This window comes from Schistocerca gregaria, chromosome X, assembly GCF_023897955.1.
Source record: "Schistocerca gregaria isolate iqSchGreg1 chromosome X, iqSchGreg1.2, whole genome shotgun sequence".
Lineage (NCBI taxonomy): Eukaryota > Metazoa > Arthropoda > Insecta > Orthoptera > Acrididae > Schistocerca > Schistocerca gregaria.
The window spans coordinates 155,271,296-155,294,037 of record NC_064931.1 but is presented as its reverse complement, the minus strand read 5'-3'; positions in this window follow the sequence as shown (position 1 = coordinate 155,294,037).

Genomic DNA, 22,742 nt, shown 5'->3' with positions numbered 1-22,742 from the left:
ATATTCATAAATCTAAAAATATACACTTCCCTAAATGAAGAAGACGCAGTGTCCTATAACTGTTATATCAAAGAGTCACAGTCACCCTCGTATAAACTTTTGGGTCTAACACAATGTAGAGTGAAATGCGATCGGTGTATGAAGGGAATAACTTACAAATTACCCGTGTGACCCACCCTAGAATATTGCTCACCTGTGTGAGACCGGCACGAAGCAGAGCTAACTGGGGATATTGTACGTAAATGGAGAAGGGCAGCAGGAATGACCCCAGGTTTGCTTGAGCCACAGGAGAGTGTCACAGGGTTGCTTAAGAAGCTGAACTAACATACCGTTGAAAACAGACGCAAACTATGCAGAGAAAGTCTATTTACAAAGTTTCATGAACGAGCTTTAGCCATCTTGGAATCCGCGGCGTGGTTTTCGTATGAAACAATGGCAAAAATACCCTTTTTGGGGGATATCCTAAGGAACCAACGATGACCTAATCGTGCTTCCATAACCTCTTTAAGGGTCACTGTAGACCACACCAAATGTAAGAAGAACCAATCGAATTTGCCTAAGCGGGAGTAAGTGTGTAATATTCATACTATGACCCCCCGTACTGTAGGATAGTGACACTAAGACTTGCGTATACCAATGGTCCATAGCCCACGTGCTATCCAAAACAATTGCCTCTACCTTTCTATGAACATTAGAACCCGAGGTATGAGCCCTGGAAGAATCCAGTTTTTGTGAGCATGGTTTACAACATATTAAGTAGCGCATGCTGTCGTATGCTTACCGATAAATGACAAAGAACTGATCATGTATTTTTCAGAGCACATTACCCACAGTCACAGCGAAATTTCTTGAAGGAAGACATGTTGCTATTCTTTTATTTTGAAGTAAACACTTTATGTTATAATTTAGCATCTACCCTATTTCAACGGCTTGTAAATCATCAACCTACGTGATATATATATTTACCCGGCTATTTGTTTCCCGCACCACACACCCTGCCCTCCCGGATTTTTGAAGTTTCACAACCCTTTGATACAACCATGTTTTCGCTTAATTAAGTAAGTAAGTAGGGTTGCAGTGGCGATTCAAGAACACTTCATACAAGAGCCCAAGAAGAGCCACGCCGGTTGCCTACATGCGGGGGCAACCAGCTCACAAGTCACACCTTCCTTATCTATGATATCATTATCATCTGACAAGCTACAACTCTTTTCAGTGACATCATCATGACCCTCCCTCTCCCTTCCTCCTTCCAGCCAGTCGCAGTCTTGTATTTTAGCAAACATTCAAATGAAATAACGTGAAAGTTGCCCGTTCGTTCGGCAGCTTCATGTTACCGACTATATGCGTTCTATAAATGGCGACATCGTGTTTGCTATCCTTTTCCTGTGTTGCTATACTCAGCTTTTATTGATCGAAATAAGCTCTTCGAGTGACGCGTTTTTATGCTCACTGAGGCATTTTCACTTGTTAGGGAGGCCCATATGGCCCTCATCCAACAGGAAGCTTTTGATCCTTAGAAGCCACAAGGCATTGCTTGTTTGAATGTGCTAACACCATTCTGGTAGTATTTTTCGTCGATTTCAGTTCAGTTTGTTTTAGAAGGAGGTTCTGTCCGACTAGTGCGAGCTCCTTTGTAGTTTTTACAGTGATGAAAAAAGCGAGTGATACCATTGCAATTAATTGCCATGGTGAATATTAAGTGATCGATTAGACTATTTCACGAGTGAATTCTACATTTCATGCAGAATTCATTGATGATAAATCTGCGCTTAAGCATGAGGAGTAATCGATCCATATGGTGGAATAAAACCTCGTAAGTTTTACAATGTTGGCTTAATGGTAGTTGATTACGGGAGCTAATGTTATCTTTTCAATCCTATCCCGAATTATAAAACAGTTGTTACCTTGTACAGAGCTGTGTATTGAGAACATTTTCTTCTGATTATGCTTTGCAGAATTCACGTTTTTTGTTTACTGCACTGATGATCCACGTGAGCACGTAAATTAACTGCATTCTTTTGGTAACAATGTACCCATATATTGATCAATTTTTTTCTGAATTATATTCATCCAAATCAAGTAATTTCTTTGCTATTTGGGTGTGATGCAGCAATTCACTGACACACCAAAATATTGTTATTATTTGATGATGCCATCTAGGCACATGAATTTTCTGATGCATCATAGGCAACACCCTGAATGAATTCTGCAATTGGAAAATAGTAGCAGTAAGTACTTTACGTTTGCATGAAATTGCGATCCAGACGAAGTAAGGTAAAGGAGACTACTGTTACAGATGAACCCTAGTTTCTCAGTATACTGCAGAGTGATATGACACATTGCTGACGCACATGGTGGGATACAAAATAGCGAGGGGTTTATTAAGTGTGGCAGTAGATGGAAAACGTATTCGGAGTATGTATGCTAATTACAACAGTGCAGTTATTTTACAAATCTAGTCTCCATGATTACAGGTCTGACGGAACGTCCTCAACTGCAGTGCCAGGCACTATGAGAAGAAATCAGACACTATTAAATTTTTTTGTCATTTTCTTGATGAATCGTTTATCGTTTTATGTTTGAACAAAAGCCATGCAAAATCTCTTTCCGTTGCTCAAAATGGTTCAAATGGCTCTGAGCACTATGGAGCTTAACATCTGAGGTCACCAGTCCCCTAGAACTTGGAACTACTTAAACCGAACTAACCTAAGGACATCACACACATACATGCCCGAGGCAGGATTCGAACCTGCGACCGTCGCGCGGTTCCAGACTGAAGAGCCTAGAACCGCTCATGCACAAGGCCGGCCTTTACGTTGCACTTAGATTAAATAGATGTGTGTGTAAGTAGTTAGTGTGTTGAATATAAGGTCAGATTCCATAGGTGCCTTGACGTTATCGTTTGCATGGTTGTCCGTTAACCGGAATGCCATCATCCATTCAGGACACGACCGTACGGACATCTGGTTGACAGACTGTATGATCACATCGTAAATTAGATACAGGACGGGGGAATAGCGGTTTCTTGCTTTGATTTTGGACACCAGTGTACATGATCTGCTGAATGAAATGAAGTGTCTAATGAGTACAGAATATGGATTGAGAGTAAATCGAAGAAAGAGGAAAGTAGTGAGAAGTAGCAGAAATGGGAGCAGCGAGAAACATAGCATCAGGACTGACGTCACGAAGTAGATGAAGTTAAGGAATTCTGCTACCTAGGCAGCAAAATAACCATGACGGACGGAGCAAGAATGACATCAAATGCCTGGCAAAAAAGGCATTCCTGTACAGGCGAAGTCCACTGATACAAACATGCGCCTTAATTTGAGGAAGGAATTTTTGATAATGTACGTTTGGAGCACACCATTGTATGGTAGTGAAACATGGACTGTGGGAAAACCGGAACAGAAGACGAGCGAGGCATTTGAGATGTGGTGCTAGAGACGAATGTTGAAAATTGGGCGGACTGATAAGGTAAGGAATGAGGAGGTCCTGCGCAGAATCAGCGAGGAAAGGAATACACTACTGGCCATTAAAATTGCTACACCGCGAAGATGACTTGCTACAAACGCGATATTTAACTGACAGGAAGAAAATGCTGTGATATGCAAATGATTAGCTCTTCAGAGCATTCACACAAGGTTGGCGACGGTGGCGACACCTACAACGTGCTGACATGAGGAAAGTTTCCAACCGATTTCTCATACGCAAACAACAGTTGACCGGCGTTGCCTGGTGAAACTTTGTTGTGATGCCTCCTGTAAGGAGGAGAAATGCGCACCATCAAGTTTTCGACTTTGATAAAGGTCGGATTGTAGCCTATCGCGATTGCGGTTTATCGTATCGCGACATTGCTGCTCGCGTTGGTCGAGATTCAATGACTGTTAGCAGAATATGGAATCGGTGGGTTCAGGAGGGTAATACGGAACGCCGTGCTGGATCCCAACGGACTCGTATCACTAGCAGTCGAGATGAAAGGCATCTTATCTGCATGGCTGTAACGGATCGTGCAGCCACGTCTCGATCCCTGAGTCAACAGACGGGGATGTTTGCAAGATCACAACCATCTGCAACAACAGTTCGGCGACGTTTGCAGCAGCATGGACTATCAGCTCGGAGACCATGGCTGCGGTTACCCTTGACACTGCGTCACAGACAGGAGCGCCTGTGATGGTGTACAAGTATGTATTTAGAGCTCATGTTTGCTAGGCTTCCTGTACTTGGAATGATTGTTCCTGCTATATCCGTAACTACTGAGTTAATGGTTATATTATCTGGATTAACGAACCAGCAAGTGATATGTGTGACTGAAATCGAAGAGTGTAGAAATAATTTTGTCTGAACACGATTCTGGGGCAAGACTTACAGACCATAATAAAACAGGAAATCCCACAAAATACATGAAGTGCTCTTTGCTGCGCATTAGCTGCTCACTTTCCTACAATTTTAACTTAACATCACTACATCACGATAACGACCTGCTGCTATAATCTGCTGCGAAAGGGACATCTTTGGAAGATACCTCTTAGATGTTCTGTAGAGAAACTTCGCGAGGTGTGACGGATTAGCTTGTTTCCGTCTACAGCCCTCGGGTGTATGGTTTGTCTGTTACAGCCAGATACCAGGGTACATAACTTCTTAATACAAGGATACCGTTGTAGAAGCATTGTTGATGTGATTTTGATTAGTTTTATGTATTTACTTCGATTAAATTTCTTCCTTTTCATCAGTTTATACAATTGATACTCGTAGTTCTCGTTTTTGTCGAATTTGTTCTTTTTATAAAACCTTCTTTCGTTTAAATCTTGAGCTACGTTATTTTGTCTATGAAGCAATAAAAATTATCTTTTAAATGTTTGTATGATGGTTACTATTCAAGAAAGTACATCCTTTTACGAAAAATAAAATTATGGCATAATTACACAGGCAATATAAATAACTTAGGTCGTCCTTTACTTTCAACTAATGGGTTGGTATTTTAAAAGGTATATATTACGATAAATAAATGAGAATAATTAAAATCACATGGAACATGTGGAAAAAGATTAAAAGAAAAAATGAAAGCGAATAAAAAAGTTAATATATTAGTGAAAATGACGTGGCAAAGGATTAGAAATGAATAGAAATTATATGTAAACCAATTAATGAAATAGAATTTATGATGACAGTCATTTAGATAGAGCCGTAAAAAAATGGCACCCAAAAGTACTCAAACCCTCAGCCTTCAGCTCGATAGCCAAACAACTTAACCGCTAAGCTACTGCACCTTTTTAAGGACTAGACCCTAGCAGATCGAGATAAATGCTTTTTCAGCCGATTATTCGCAAACGGAAGCCACCAGGGTGAGTGAATGCAGGGTGTGATACATAAGAGTCTAAAATACGTATACGTGGCTTCAAAAAAAAGTCTGTCCCACTCCTGAGGACCTATCCCTGTGAGTAAACAATGTTAATTTCATTCAGCGGGCATCTGCTTCGTTTCCGGAAGCTCCATGCGGCTTTTCGTAGATGATGCTGTAGTAAACAGAGAAGTTGCAGCATTAGAAAATTGCAGCGAAATGCAGGAAGATCTGCAGCGAATAGGCACTTGGTGCAGGGAGTGGCAACTGACCCTTAACAAAGACAAATGTAATGTATTGCGAATACATAGAAAGAGGGATCCTTCATTGTATGACTATATGATAGCGGAACAAACACTGGTAGCAGTTACTTCTGTAAAATATCTGGGAGTACGCCTACGAAACGATTTGAAGTGGAATGATCATATAAAATTAATTGTTAGTAAGCCGGGTGCCAGGTTGAGATTCATTGGGAGAGTCCTTAGAAAACGTAGGCCATCAACAAAGGAGGTGGCTTACAAAACACTCGTTCGACCTATACTTGAGTATTGCTCATCAGTGTGGGATCCGTACCAGGTCGGGTTGACAGAGGAGATAGAGAAGATCCAAAGAAGAGCGGTGCGTTTCGTCGCAGGGTTATTTGGTAAGCGTGATAGCGTTACGGAGATGTTTAGCAAACTCAAGTGGCAGATTCTGCAAGAGAGGCGCTCTGCATCGTGGTATAGCTTGCTGTCCAGGTTTCGAGAGGGTGCTTTTCTGGATGAGGTATCGAATATATTGCTTCCCCCTGCTTATACCTCCCGAGGAGATCACGAATGTAAAATTTGAGAGATTAGAGTGCTCACGGAGGCTTTCCGACAGTCGTTCTTCCCGCGAACCATACGCGACTGGAACAGGAAAGGGAGGTAATGACAGTGGCATGTAAAGTGCCCTCCGCCACACACCGTTGGGTGGCTTGTTGAGTATAAATGTAGATGTAGAACACATATTTCAATGTTTGTGTAATATAGTGCCATATCTCTCAAGAGTTTTTTGATGGTACAACTGAACTCTCCTCGGATTTTGTAAAGTTCTGTAACAATTTTTTTTCGTAATTCTTCCAGTTCTGGTATACTCGATGTAATAGGCTCACGTCAGCGTAAAATCTGGGAGTATTTTCTTTCGTATTCTAGTGACACATGGTGGCCGCTATGAAATACGAAGATCTATAACCGGCGATGGCGCGTTCACACAGACTGGACGCGGCTTATCGTGACGAAGCAAGAACCAGAGGTACTGCGCAGTAATCACAGCCATATCCTATCTAAATTGCACAGCATCTGTTTCGCAATGGAAATCGCTCTGCAGACGCCTTAGCAACCGTCTTCCGGAAGAAACGGAAGTTACGAGATGTCGTAGTATCTGAATGGCAGCAACGATCTAAACGTCAAGGAGATAAATGCAGTACTTACTTAAATTCAGAATCATTTTCAAAGGAGTGAAATAATTTCCCCCTCTCAAGTACTGCAGCTGTCAGAGAGAATTAAACTGAATCGTATCACAGTAACGGCATAAGCGATTTCATCGTGCCATTGACACCTGCTTAAATTGTAAATATACACTACTGGCCATTAAAATTGCTACACCAAGAAGAAATGCAGATGATAAACGGGTATTCATTTGACAAATATATTATACTAGAACTGACATGTGATTACATTTTCACGCAATGTGGGTGCATAGATCCTGAGAAATCAGTACCCAGAACAACCACTTCTGGCCGTAATAACGGCCTTGATACGACTGGGCATTGAGTCAAACAGAGCTTGGATGACGTGTACAGGTACAGCTGCCCATGATACCACACAACACCCAGGCATCACGAGGCAGAGAAAATCCCTGACCCCGCCGGGAAGCAAACCCGGGAACCCGGGCGTGGGAAGCAAGAACGCTTCGTCCACGAGCTGCGGACGCTCCTGTCTGTGATGCAGCGTCAAGGGTAACCGCAGCCATGGTCTCCAAACTGATAGTCCATGCTGCTGCAAACGTCGTGGAACTCTTCTTGCAGATGGTTGTTGTCTTGCAAACGTCCCCATCTGTCGACTCAGGGATCAAGACGTGGCTGCACGATCCGTTGCAGCCATGCAGATAAGATGCCTGTCATCTCGACTGCTAGTGATACGAGGCCGTTGGGATCCAGCACGGCGTTCCGTATTACCCTCCCGAACCCACCGATTCCATATTCTGCTAAAGTCATTGGATCTCGACCAACGCGAGCCACAATGTCGCAATACAATAAACCGCAATCGCTATAGGCCACAGTCCGACCTTTATCAAAGTCGTAAACGTGATGGTACGCATTTCTCTTCCTTACACGAGGCATCACAACAACGTTTCACCAGGCAACGCCGGTCAACTGCTGTTTGTGTATGAGAAATCGGTTGGAAACTTTCCTCATGTCAGCACATTGTAGGTGTCGCTACCGGCGCAGCTTTGTGTGAATACTCTGAAAAGCTAATCATTTGGATATCACAGCATCTTCTTCCTGTCGTTTAAATTTCGAGTCTATAGCACGTCGCTTCGTGGTGTTGCAATTTTAATGGCCAGTAGTGTAGAAGCCACTGTAGAAACACACAGCGAATAATATGACCACGGATGGATGTGAAAGAATACACTGTAAGTCTAGATGATGCTTTATCTGTAAGGAAATTGATATGTTCAAGTTAACTGGCGATGTGAAGTATGGTGACAGGACGGACATCCTGACACCGTCTGACACTAACATCGCCAAATCAATAGTAACAAGACCGACCCCGCGTTGACGTGGGACAAAGGCTCAAAGAAAATGATGATGATGATGATGAACTGCTGATATGAAGGGGCACACTGATACCGTATCAGATACACTAATAAAGATAAACTTCTGAACACAAAAAGTTTCAGGTTGTGTAAACGCCTTCCGCAGCAGTACAAACGGTACTGTAACTATAACCGTATCTACTGCAACGCTGCAAGTATTACAGATTCCTATGATAGACTGATATGCATACAATTTGCAGAGTGTATTCTTCAGATTTCAAAGGAGAATGAACAATTCCTTAAAAAGCGGTATTTCCCTCTGAATCAGTTTTTGACCTTTGAATGGAACAGCCAATAAACATAATGTACACACCGTAGACACAATAAAATCTCAAAAGTGGCATTTCCCTCTGAATCAGCTTTTGATCTTTGTATGCACCATCCAACAAACATAATGTACACATCTCGGACTCAACCTAATCTCAAGTCCTCGGAATGTCCGAGAAATGTAGTATGACACTGTACAAGCTGGGGTGTGGCATTGCCGCAGGATAGATTATTTCATTTGACAAGTGATTGCTGTAGTTTAAGTACTTAATGTTACAGATTACTGAGGTATCATATCGAATTACCCGCCAAAACCGGTTTATTTGTGGTTTCAAGATGCTAATCAGTTCGGATTAATTTCTGACACTAGTGTTAAAAACGCTTTCACATTAACCGTTGTGGAGGAAAACCGACTTTCAGTCAACCATTCAACGATCAGCGAGCTGCTCATTTCTCATTCATGCTTCTCATCACAAAAACAACGCTTGTCCCTTGTCAGGTAGGTTTAAAGACGTTTGTTGCCATCGTAGCTCCTATGATTATACACTTATCGAAGGGAAACTGTTATGGTTTATTTTGTTTTTTCGACAAATTTATTAGTTCGAGAAATATCACTGAGAAACTTGTAGCTACCAGATGATTATTATTTTGTTTAGTTGAGTGATAAAAGCGTGCACATAAGAAGCATTTAGATCTTTTTGGTAGTTCTGACAAACAGTCCCCCCAAAACTGGTAGTTTTTGAGGTTAGTATCAGGCATCCCCAATAATTCATTGATTACATTACGTCCAAATTTTCTCCTGACGTGTCGTTTGATAACAGAAACTGCGCTGGGTTGCTTCATTTATTTGCAGTTAATGGTGGTTCCTGGAAAGCGTCAAGACTAATGGTACACTACTGGCCATTAAAACTGTTAAACCAAGAAGAAATGCAGATGATAACCGGGTATTCATTGGGCAAATATATTATACTAGAACTGACATCTGATTACATTTTCACGCGATTTGGGTGCATAGATCCTGAGAAATCAGTACCCAGAACAAACAACTCTGGCCGTAATAACGGCCTTGATACGACTGGGCATTGAGTCAAACAGAGCTTGGATGGCGTGTACAGGTACAGCTGCCCATGCAGCTTCAACACGATACCACAGTTCATCAAGAGTAGTCACTGGCATATTGTGATGAGCCAGTAGCTCGGCCACCATTGACAAGACGTTTTCAGTTGGTGAGAGATATGGAGAATGTGCTGGCCAGGGCAGCAGTCGAACATTTTCTGTACCCAGAAAGGCCCGTACAGGACCTACAAGATTCGGTCGTGCATTATCCTGCTGAAAGATAGGGTTTCGCAGGGATCGAATGAAGGGTAGAGCCACGGGTCGTAACACCTCTGAAATGTAACTTCCACTGTTCAGAGTGTCGTTAATGCGAGCAAGAGGTGACCGAGGCGTGTAACCAATGGCACCCGATGCCATGACGCCGGGTGATACGCCAATATGGTGATGACGAATACACGCTTCCAATGTGCGTTCACCGTGATGTCGCCAAATACGGATGCGACCATCATGATGCTGTAACAGAACATGGATTCATCCGAAAGAATGACGTTTTGCCATTCGTGCACCCAGGTTCGTCGTTGAGTACACCATCGCAGGCGCTCCTGTCTGTGGCTCTGAGCACTATGCGACTTAACATCTAAGGTCATCAGTCCCCTAGAACTTAGAACTACTTAAACCTAACTAACCTAAGGACATCACACAACACCCAGTCATCACGAGGCAGAGAAAATCCCTGACCCCGCCTGGAATCGAACCCGGGAACCCGGGCGTGGGAAGCGAGAACGCTACCGCACGACCACGAGCTGCGGACGCTCCTGTCTGTGATGCAGCGTCAAGGGTAATCGCAGCCATGGTCTCCAAACTGATAGTTCATGCTGCTGCAAACGTCGTCGAACTGTTCGTGCAGATAGTTGTTGGCTTGCAATCGTTCCCATCTGTTGACTCAGGGATCGAGACGTGGCTGCACGATACGTTACAGCCATGCGGATAAGATGACTGTCATCTCGACTGCTAGTGATACGAGGCCGCTGGGATCCAGCAAGGTGTTCCGTTTTACCCTCCTGAACCCACCGATTCCATATTCTGCTGACAGTCATTGGATCTCGACCAACGCGAGCTGCAGTATCGCGTTACGATAAACCACAATCGCGATAGGCCGCAGTCCGACCTTTGGTCTGAAACGTGATGGTACGCATTTCTCCTCCTTTCACGAGGCATCACAACAATGTTTCACCAGGCAACGCCGGTCAACTGCTGTTTGTGTATGAGAAATCGGTTGGAAACTTTCCTTATGTCAGTACGTTGTAGGTGTCGCCACCGGCGCCAACCTTGTGTGAATGGTCTGAAAAGCTAATCATTTGCATATCACAGCATCTTGTTCCTGTCGGTTAACTTTCGCGTCTGTAGGACGTCATCTTCGTGGTGTAACAATTTTAATGAGCAGTAGTGTAAATACCGAATCAACAACCAAAAATGTCAACGTGTTTCGTTAAATGTTACGATCAGTTTTACCTTATAAATTGTTTGATATGCTGGAGGTCATCGACTCTAAGTAGCATTATCAGAATAAAAACTACCTTTTATGTGCCAATAAATTTAAACCCTACCCTTCCACATGGTTTAATGCCAAAGAACAAGAGACAGAAATTTTCCTCTGTCACAGAATTTGAAAAAAAAATTCAGTCTTTCGAATTACTGTACAGACTGGCCCATTCTCGTTTTATTTCTTTGAAAATATTCTGTTGCAATGATGAAGATAAATACTGCAGAGTTGGTGATCTCGCATCTAACTGAGTAGCCTTAAACATGGACACCAACCAAAATTTCTAACTGTGCAGCATTTCATTCAATAACACGATTTAGTGAACAGTGTGGTCGTATTCGTCAGAAAATAAATAAATGACTTAGTAGGATTTATAACTACGCTGCAACAGTAACACTGCATTTTCAGCGTTAAAAAGATGAACTCCACCCGTTGGTGATGAAACAACGCGTCTAAAGTGCATTCTGGAGCCCACCACCCGGCCCTTGATGTTACCAGACGTGCGGAAGGACATTATTACTCTACTATTTCTTTTTCTCTGGCCTGTCAAATTCTTCTGTTAGATGTGACTACTCACATTCCAGAAGAATGTAATGCGGAAATGTTCATTGTTAAGAACACTGGCATTCCTTAAATTCCACAGTCTCGTTGCTATACATACTGCAATTATTATTATTATTATTATCATTGTTATACAAGGTGTTTGAAAAATAGATGGCATAAATTCAGTTATGCTGACAGTAAAAAAGTTCATTGCAACGTGTTTCCGGGGTATCCGAGTTATGGCCTTCGAAACAGTAATATGCACAGGAACGTTTTTCTTCCGCGGGTTGCTGCAGGAGCAGAAAATATTAACAGTACAATTAATTCCGAATCGAAGGGCGCATTGAGAGTTGTGTTTATCAGAAGTACACATAATATACGGTAAGGTGGTCTTCAAGTCTACGCTGGCTAGTCGTTTGTAGTAGGAGAGCCACCGAGTTCCCACAGCGGCCGTCTTCAGGCATTTGAACGGTTCGATCGCTGTCTAAGCACTCATGGGAAGTTTGCATCTCCTGGGATGGAGAGTGAACGAACAAGATCTACAACTCCAGAGGATGTTGCTCATACAGCTTTCTGGAGACCATTACGAAAGCAACGATTGTGTCCTTATCATATGCAACGTGCACATTGCCCTTACCAGCAGATTACCCTGAACGAATTATGTTCTACCACTGATTATCGCAGCGATGTGCTACAGATCTGACATTTCTTGCGTTGGTATTATTCACAGATGAAGCACAGTTCACACGAGATGGCATTACAAATTTCCACAGTCAGTATATATGGGCATGAGAAAACCCAAATGCAACGGTTTCATCTCATCATCCAGCGCGGTTTGTCTCCGACATCGTTGGACTCTATGTACAGTCATGGACAAAACGAGCGAGGCCCCTCGCCTTTTCGTTGTGCTGACCCGCACAGCTTTAAAGTCTGCTACACAGCATAACAGGAAAGGCGACGAAGTGCTACCAACATACTGTGCAAGTTCGCTCAGCTGATGTGCTGAGATAGTTGCTAGCACTGGAGAAGCCGCCACAGCATCGTCTGCCACCACTTCGGGAAAAACGAAATACCTCAGGTATAAGCCAATGTGTTGTATTCGCATATCTGTGACTATGACTTGAATCTAAAGTGTGGTTATGGATAGTACGTACTCAGATTGCGAATCTAACATCATGAATAAAGACAAGGGGAAAATAATTAGGCGTCCTTCCTCTTCCGTAACATCAAATATATTTCAGTTATTCTTTCGTAAATTAACTGCGCAGAAAATCATCCACCAGAAGTGAATAACGTTTTAGTAACAACAGATGATATTAACAGCTTGCCGGCGCGGGTTAGCCGTGCGCTCAATGGCGTCATATCGGGGACCGCGCGGCTCCTTGCGCCGTCAGCTCGAATCCTTCCCCGGGCATGGATGTGTATTAGGTTTGGTAGGCTGAATTAGTTCTAGGAGTAGGGGACTGATGGCCTAAGCAGTTTGGTGGCATAGTTCTTAGAGCCATTTTTGACCTTTCGCGTAAATTTTCTTTACATAAACGGCCGTATCTTTAGATTGTTTTGACATAGCACACTTTTTTACACCACCAAGGGACCGTATACAGCAGGAAGTGCGATACATTTCCGTTTATTATGTCCACTCGTACTCAAGATAAATTGGGTTAAGGGTTGGGTAGACAGATAGACGGTAAAGAAAGTGAGAGTTAGTAGGGTTCCATTTTTACCGATTTACGTGACGAAATCCTAACAACGAAAAAGATGAGACCCGCATAATAATTTCCCCTACTCTTTATTCGAAATGTTCCAATTGCAGTCGATTCATCAGCATATTAATCGCAGCTACGCTTTCGATCCAAATCACGTTTACAGGAATGCAAACAAAATCCATTTGCCTATACACGTGGTATTTCAGATCTCACTGTCAATGCCACCGCGTTTTAGATGTGCGAGCATTCCCATTGCTAGCTACCTTACGGAACACTACGGCTAATGAACGTTTTCTGGCTGTAGCACGTCTAATGGAGAATTCGAAACATTGTAGAATACGTTTGGCATCTACGTCGCTGGGGTGGTGCAGAATTATCCTACTAAATTTACTCGCTAATAACAGTTTTTGTTATTTCGATAAACATCCCGAATGATTGTCACATAAGCGGTGACATAAAGGTAGACAATTCATGTTTTTGAGTCCAGAAAGCTCTGCGCAACAGAAACTGCAAATAATTTTGCCATTTTCATTGCGAAATTGCCGGTTTAATCGTGTCTGGGGTAATAATAGAGGGCTGTTTGCCTTGGTTGTCTGCTAGTGTAGTGAAAGGTGTTTGCTAGAGCAAGGGAGGTCTGGTTCGTTTTCGGTTCTAATCTCGATGGAGGCAGATAGACTATCAGTAAAGGAATTTTAAGAAATTCTCGCACCTTCAATACGTTTTATTGCTACCTTTATTCTGTACCGACGCCAAGTGGATTTCGATATGAAACTCTTGCAGAATTTCATACTTGTTACTGCCTGCTTTTTTCTCTTCTGTCAATAACTGAATTGACTTAAGTGGGGCACTGAATGATTTTTAACTGAATTTCGTTATGAATCGTCACGCATTGCTAAATTTGCACAGCTTCATGGTAGGTCAGCAACGGTAATCCAGTATGACTGGTCTGAACGTTGACACGGACCATTTCGCGGCCGAATGCGCATAATATTTTGCCAGTTCGTAACGATCTGGTATACTTTGTCTTACTATAACAGTAATGTTATCTCGATAAGCTGAAATTCATTTTTATTAGTACAGTTCATACTAATTAGCGTTTCTTCTTTCATTTATATCTTATATTTAGGTGTTGTGGCTAAGACACTAATCAGCATTGATATAGTCTTACACATGATTGAAAACAGTCTGACAAATTTCGGATAGTTTTTCAATTTCACGCCTGTGCATAGTATATTGGTAGCACTTCGTCACCTTGCCTGTTATGCTGTGTAGCAGACTTTAAAGCTGCGCGGATCAGCATAACGAAAAGGCGAGGGGTCTCGCTCGTTTTGTCCACGACTGTACCTGTACGAAGACTTACATGGCTGGTGTATACAAACTTCCTGGAAGTAAAAAAAATTCCTCGTGTTTTTTAAGACATTCCATGGATTATTCAACAAGTTCGCGTCTTGGACGACTGTGCTCCCAGACACTTCAGCCCTACAGCTCGCTGGTACTTGGATCAAACATTTCATGATCGATGAATACTTAGCCTCCATATTCACCTGATTTGTATAGTATCGGTTTCTACTTGTGGGGCCATTTAAAATCACCGGAGTATTCGTCTCTGGTGCCTGACATGGAATCCCCTCGGAATCGGATTGTGGCAAGTTGTGAGGAAGCACGCAATACTCCCAGAATTTGAGACCATGTCCACAGTGCCATTAGACATCGACGTGAGTCTACATTCAAGCAGCAGGTGGATATATTGAACATCTTCTCTTAGGGAAACTGTCTCCCAGAAGAAAAACGTTATGATGAATATGACTGTTTTGATGCCGATGACTCGGAAATCGATCATTTTTGGGTATGTGTCGAAATACAGCTGGGTGATGGCCTTAACTACGGAAAGAAAATTGTAAGTAGAGGCTATATTCGGTTGCTTAACATTTCTAATAATTCTCACAAAATAATGAGGACTCACACACAATTCACAGTGAAAAATCAAACAAAATCAGAAAAAATATCCTTAAAAGATCACTTGCACTAAACATAGTAGACTCATGAGTGGGCCACAGGGAAAACTGGTGGGACAAAAATAAAGGACGTCACCTCTAATATGCTTGATCAAAAGGCTTGCATATTCCGGTAGTACCCATAAACGGCCGGCCGCGGTGGTCTCGCGGTTCTAGGCGCGCAGTCCGGAACCGTGCGACTGCTACGGTCGCAAGTTCGAATCCTGCCTCGGGCATGGATGTGTGTGATGTCCTTAGGCTAGTTAGGTTTAAGTAGTTCTAAGTTCTAGGGGACTAATGGCCACAGCAGTTGAGTCCCATAGTGCTCAGAGCCATTTGAACCAACCAGTACCCATAAACAATTGCTTGGATCATTATATTACTTCAAAGTGGTTGTTGATGCGGCATGCATAGCGCGAACTACACCTGCTCAGCATTAGGTGAAGCCTGTGCGGACTCGATTTGCGAAACTGTCGTCTGCGCACGAGTCAAAGGAAAAAAGCATCTGCTGGCACAAATGGGAGTGGAAAGCCGTAAAACACATGTCTCAGTATTGTTCCATAATGGTTAACAAGTTGTGGTAGGACCTAGAACCCTATCAAGCGAAGCAGCGCTTACGAAATGAAGACGTCGCCATCGGGGAGTGAAGCCAGCATCTGCACCCATCGTGATCTGCTCGAAGTCTGCTCCCATCTGAGTCTATCGCCAGACTGCTTCTCTTCCGTAATTTTTAAAAACATCAACAACTTTTCTTGGCTGCTTGCTGGCGCCCTGTGTCGCATCTTTGACTTTGTCTTCCGCCAGCCCTGGATGGTGCGTATCACCGCCATCTACATGGAAACCAACGGCATCATCTATCTATATCTTTTCTATCACTACTTTTTATGAGTTTTCTTTGACTGCTCACAGAGAAAAATCTACATACTAGCAGGCGATAACAACTGATTATTTTCCTGTATATTTTCCTGTATCTTCTTAAATATATTTCGCCAATCTACTTCATACAGCAGCTATTTATGTGATGTTATGAAACTTCTTTATTAATTTTTGTACGGCTGTTTTAAGTACATTATTTTAATAACGTTTTACGTACTGTATGCCTAATTGGCTGTCTGTTACTGCCGTACTGTAACAAACGGTGGGTGGAGCATCCAGTGAGTCCCAACTTAGCCCTTAGATCCTCTATCCCAATCAGTAGTTGACATTCGTGAATTCGCCATACCTGCTCCACGCACTATCATCACCTACCATCATGGGTATAACTTATTTTAATTCCTAATTATCACTGCTTACGCTCAGTCTTATTTTTCACACGTTATTTTGATTCACTTATGTTGTATATTTTGGGGTAACTCTTCCCAGTCCCAAATGATATTTTTGGCGCAGAAACGGATGGTTCTGGCAATAAGTGGTGTAAGTTCGCGAAACTTTTGTCGACCCCTGTTCACTAATCTGGCTATTCTGTCATTGTCCTCTTAATATGTATAGTCTTTACTGTTGTTTCTTGTTAACAATATCAGCTTATTCCCTAAAATTAGCATCTTTCACTCAGTTAATACTAAGCAGAAATCCAGTCTGCATATGGATCACACTTCCTTGACTCTTGTGCAGAAAAGTGTGCAGTATACTGCTGCATCCATTTTTAATATGCTACCGCAAGCAGTAAATCACGAGCTTTCAAATCTAATCTGAAGAGTTTCCCCATGGGTCACACCTTCTATTCTGTCGAGGAGTTCCTTGCAAAATTAAGCTGATTTCTGCGTTATATTGTTGATTGCGCTTACATTAACTTATGGCTTGACTTTTTTTGGTTCATAAACATTTTATTTTATCTGTTATTAATTTTGTGTCGTAGTTTAATGTACAGACGCGTTCCATGACCATGGAGATTTGCTCCTCAGTTTGGTCCTACGCAAGTAGATGCGTGAAATAAAAAATAAAAATAAAGACGAACGATAAATTATCAGATGAATGCAGTGGTACAGACCAGTAATTTACGAGGTGCATTCGAGTTCTAAGGCCTCCGATTTTTTTTTTTCTCCAGGCTGGAAAGAGATAGAAACATGCGCATTGTTTTAAAATGAGGCCGCGTTCATTGTCAATACGTCCCAGAGATGGCAGCACCGTACAGCAGATGGAATTTTACCTGGCTGATGGCGCTGAAGTGTACAGGGAGGTGTCATTGTTGGCTGACTGTAGGAGGATACAAGATGACTTACACAAAATTTATAGTTCGTATGATGTATGACATCTTTCTATAAATGTAGAAAAGTGTAAGTGAACGCAGATGAGTAGGAAAATCAATCCCGTGATGTTCGAACACAGCTCTAGTAGTGAACTGTTTGACGCAGTCACGTCGATTAAATATCTACATGTAACGTTACAAAATGATATGCTATGGAACGAGAAACTAAGCATTGTAGTAGGGAAGGCGAATCGTTGACTTCAGGTTGTTGAGAGAATTTTAGGAAAGTGGAGTTCATCTCTAAAGCACACTGTGTATAGAAGAATAGTGCGACCTATTCTTGAGCACTGGTCAAGTGTTTGGGATACCCAAAATTGAAGGAATAGATTGACTACCGCCAACGTACATTACATTACATTTCTTGTGAGGACCACGAATATAAGATCAGCTCGTACGTTGGCGTGTAAACAGTCATTTTTCCCTCACTGTATTTGCAGGTAGAACAGTAATATAAATGACTAGCAATGCTGTACCGTACACCATACGATAGCTTGTGGAGTATGTATGTAGATGTAGGTTTATGGGCCAAAGTTTAGTTCGGGCAGAAACACAGTAATGGTTTCGCAAGCACAGTCACACAGCGCTGGGGTCATGGAGTTTAGTTCATGAGGGGCTGGCAACTTGTCCATTTTGGGGGGTGTTGCACGAATGCAGGGGTACAGACCAGTAATTTACGAGGTGCATTCAAGTTCTAAGGCGTCCGATTTTTTTTTTTTTCCTCCAGACTGGAAAGAGATAGAAACATGCGCATTGTTTTAAAATGAGGCCGCATTCATTGTCAGTACGTCCCAGAGATGGCAGCACCGTACAGCAGATGGAATTTTACCGCTAGCGGCGAGAATGAGAACTGTTTTAAATACTTAAAATGGCGACGTTTTCCTTATTTGAACAGCGTGCAATCATTCGTTTTTTGAATTTTCGTGGTGTGAAACCAATTGAAATTCATCGACAGTTGAAGGTGACATGTGGTGATGGAGTTATGGATGTGTCGAAAGTGCGTTCGTGGGTGCGACAGCTTAATGAAGGGAGAACATCGTGTGACAACAAACCAAAACAACCTCGGGCTCGCACAAGCCGGTCTGACGACATGATTGAGAAAGTGGAGAGAATTGTTTTGGGGGATCGCCGAATGACTGTTGAACAGATCGCCTCCAGAGTGGGCATTTCTGTGGGTTCTGTGCACACAATCATGCATGACGACCTGAAAATGCGAAAAGTGCCATCCAGGTAGGTGCCACGAATGCTGACGGACGACCACATGGCTGCCCGTGTGGCATGTTGCCAAGCAATGTTGACGCGCAACGACAGCATGAATGGGACTTTCATTTCATCGGTTGTGACAATGGATGAGACGTGGATGCCATTTTTCAATCCAGCAACAAAGCGCCAGTCAGCTCAATGGAAGCACACAGATTCACCGCCACCAAAAAAATTTCGGGTAACCGCCAGTGCTGAAAAAATGATGGTGTTCATGTTCTGGGACAGCGAGGGCGTAATCCTTACCCATTTCGTTCCAAAGGGCACTACGGTAACAGGTGCATCCTACGAAAATGTTTTGAAGAACAAATTCCTTCCTGCACTGCAACAAAAACGTCCGGGAAGGGCTGCGCGTGTGCTGTTTCACCAAGACAACGCACCCGCACATCGAGCTAACGTTACGCAACAGTTTCTTCGTGATAACAACTTTGAAGTGATTCCTCATGCTCCCTATTCATCTGACATGGCTCCTAGTGACTTTTGGCTTTTTCCAACAATGAAAGACACTCTCCGTGGCCGCACATTCACCAGCCGTGCTGCTATTGCCTCAGCGATTTTCCAGTGGTCAAAACAGACTCCTAAAGAAGACTTCGCCGCTGCCATGGAATCATGGCGTCAGCGTTGTGAAACATGTGTACGTCTGCAGGGTGATTACGTCGAGAAGTAACGCCAGTTTCATCGATTTTGGGTGAGTAATTAATTATAAAAAAAATCGGAGGCCTTAGAACTTGATTGCACCTCGTACTGTTCTTGGCGACGAGCATGGATTTCGTTACGATATATGTAGTCAACAGATAGAATTACCTATCGAAAGAAGGATGTGGGAAAAGTTTCTGGATATGACCTGGATGGGTCAACAGCAGATTCTTACACAGAAGTAGGTAATGGCTATTGCACAGCGGCAAAAAAAAGTCTAATTGTCTGTGCAGGGACGTTAACATTAAAGATTAGGTGAAGTTGGTTACTCTAAAACAGTGATTCTTCGGCATGTACGGCAGTGTGAATTGAGAAGAAAGGATTCCGCCTATTGCTTGCCGTGGAAGAAGAGTCTCTCATGTCTCAAGCAGTCAACATTTTTGGTTTTCATGGCAGGCATACGTGCCAGTAACCGACTGGGGTAAAGAAAGGCGCTCATCGTAACATGTGGGCTATTGCCCTCTGGTAAGTTCTCTTTGGTCTCTTTAGTAGTGAGACAGTGGGCCTACAGAGCAGGAAATCGCTGACATCAGCATCAAGACATTCTTATGTATTTTGTCATATTACAGCTGAGACAATTGAGCTTGTTGTATGTTGCTGAGATCATTATCAGCATGTTCTTATCTTCATGACCCTTTCAGGAATTGTCACATCAGCATCATCAAATCTGGCTACCTGCCAAAGCCACAAAGGGGGAGGGGATCTCCCCAGTATCCTTTGCACCTGCTCCCATGTACCTCGCCCTGTGTCCATGCCTGCATGCCAGTCAATGGCGCTCAGTTTCTATGTGTGTTGTCAGCATGAAGCATGCCTTGTCCTGAGCGTTTCCATTTGGCAAACAGTGGCGTGCAGTTTGCATGCATGTTGTAATTCGCTGTCTAGCATGAAGCACAGCACTGATGTAGTTGCTGCATTCGAGCTTTTCGTAGGAGTGACAGCCAGCTGTAGTTCACACGTAGGAGCAACATACATACTGCAGTATACTCGAAATCTGACATGCGAGCTCGCTCACCTACATGTCAATGCTGTGTACAGTCTGAGGCGCCTGCATGCATACCTGCACCTACTGCAGAGTATGTAATCCAATATACCTGTTGCCTGCCTACTGAGTATTCAGAACCCGGTGTGGTGATTGCTGGAACAACTCACAAAATGGATTTCTGGTTATAAACAATACTAGGACAGGTGTTGTATCAAAACATAACACCATCAGTATACTACAGACTGTGAACAAATTTGCATGTTTGCATGTGGGTTGCACACTCGTTTGAAGGGTGCAAACCACAACCATCTATATGATGACAGAAAAATCGAGGCAATCAATGCTAAATTGATGGAAGTGGAAAGCCTTATTGAGGTGGACACTAAAAATAAGAAGGTGTTTAATGCTAGAATCCAGCAATGTCAAATACACGTTAATGATAAAATTGAAGAAGACAACACAAAACTCTCTGATATGCATGGATACAGTGAGGAGTTAGCTCAGGCACTTGCCTCACATCATCACCAGTAGTCTAAGAGTATAGAGTGTGTTAAAAAAAAGTGTCGAGTGCTTTGAGAGGTGATAGTACTCATCGAAACAAAAAAAAGTCCAGTAAACATGGGTCCGGAAACACATGCTTTCCATGATAAACACGGGTTTGTAGGAAGAGCTGCGTGACACATGGTCGCAATTATTAGCACAGTCGTTGTATTGGCGCTCCATCAAATGTGTTGGCAGGGTATTATTATGTCCCACTCATTGTTCGCTACCAACCATTACGTAGTCTGCAGTCAGTTGTGTGGTTCGAGTCTTGTTGTAGGCTGTTGTAGTCGTGTTTTCATTGTGTTTGACTGCCTTGTTGTACAGTATTCTCAACCCTCAGTGCATACCATGGTGTTTTACCTTCCAGATTCGAATGCACTATTATTTTTACTGTTATTGCGGTATTTGTACGTACAAAAGGAGTAGTACATTTACATTTTCTCTCTTCCATCACTTGTCAGCAATGGAAGCCTACTACTCGTCGAGTGAAATAGTGCTCACAGAAGATCATCTTGATGACATTGCATACCGCGTGGAAAATTCCCCTAAAATGTCTCTTAGACGTCTTTCGCAGCAAACACAAATATCGTGCATCTCTATACAAAGAGGTGCTAAGCTGCTTGGGTTAAGGCCCTATAAAGTATCAGTAGTACAAGAACTTCCACCTGATGATCCTGTGCGCATGAGTTTTAAAATAAGTGCATGACGGTGAAATGGATCTTTACCTCATTGTGTTTTCAGATGAGGCTTGGTTCCATTTTCACAGTTATATTAATTACCAAAACTGTCGACACTGGAGCACAGACAGACCTGTTGTGCTTCATAAGGAAACCCTTCATGATCAGAAAATAGGGGCACGGTGCGCAGTTAGTGGTGACAGAATAATATGCCCAACTTTGTAATGACACAGTTATAAGTGACAGATATACACTGTTAGCCATTAAATCGCTACACCCAGAAGATGACGTGCTACAGACGCGAAATTTAACCGATAGGAAGAAGATGCTGTGATATGCAAATGATTAGTTTTTCAAAGCATTCACACAAGGTTGACGCTGGTGGCGACACCTACAACGTGCTCTCATGAGGAAAGTTTCCAACCGATTTCTCATACACAAACAACAGTTGACCGGCGTTGCCTGGTGAAACGTTGTTGTGATGCCTCGTGTAAGGAGGCGAAATGCGTACCATCACGTTTCCGACTTTGATAAAGGTCGTATTGTAGCCTATCGCGATTGCGGTTTATCGTATCGGGACATTGCCGCTCGCGTTGGTCAAGATCCAATGACTTAGCAGAATATGGAATCGGTGGGTTCAGGAGGATAATACGGAACGCCCTGCTGGATCCCAACGGCATCGTATCACTAGCAATCGCGATGACAGACATCTTCTCCATAGCTGTAACGGATCGTGCAGCCACGTCTCAATCCCTGAGTCAACAGATAGGGACGTTTGCAAGAAAACAACCATCTGCACGAACAATTCGACGACGTTTGCAGCAGCATGGACTATCAGCTCGGAGACCATGGCTGCAGTTACCCTTGACACTGCATCGCAGACAGGAGCGCCTGCGATGGTGTACTCAACGACGAACCTGGGTGCACGAATGGCAAAACGTCATTTATTTCGGATGAATCTAGGTTCTGTTTACAGCACCATGATGGTCGCATCCGTGTTTGGCGACATCGCGGTGAATGCACATTGGAAGCATGTATTCGTCATCGCCATACT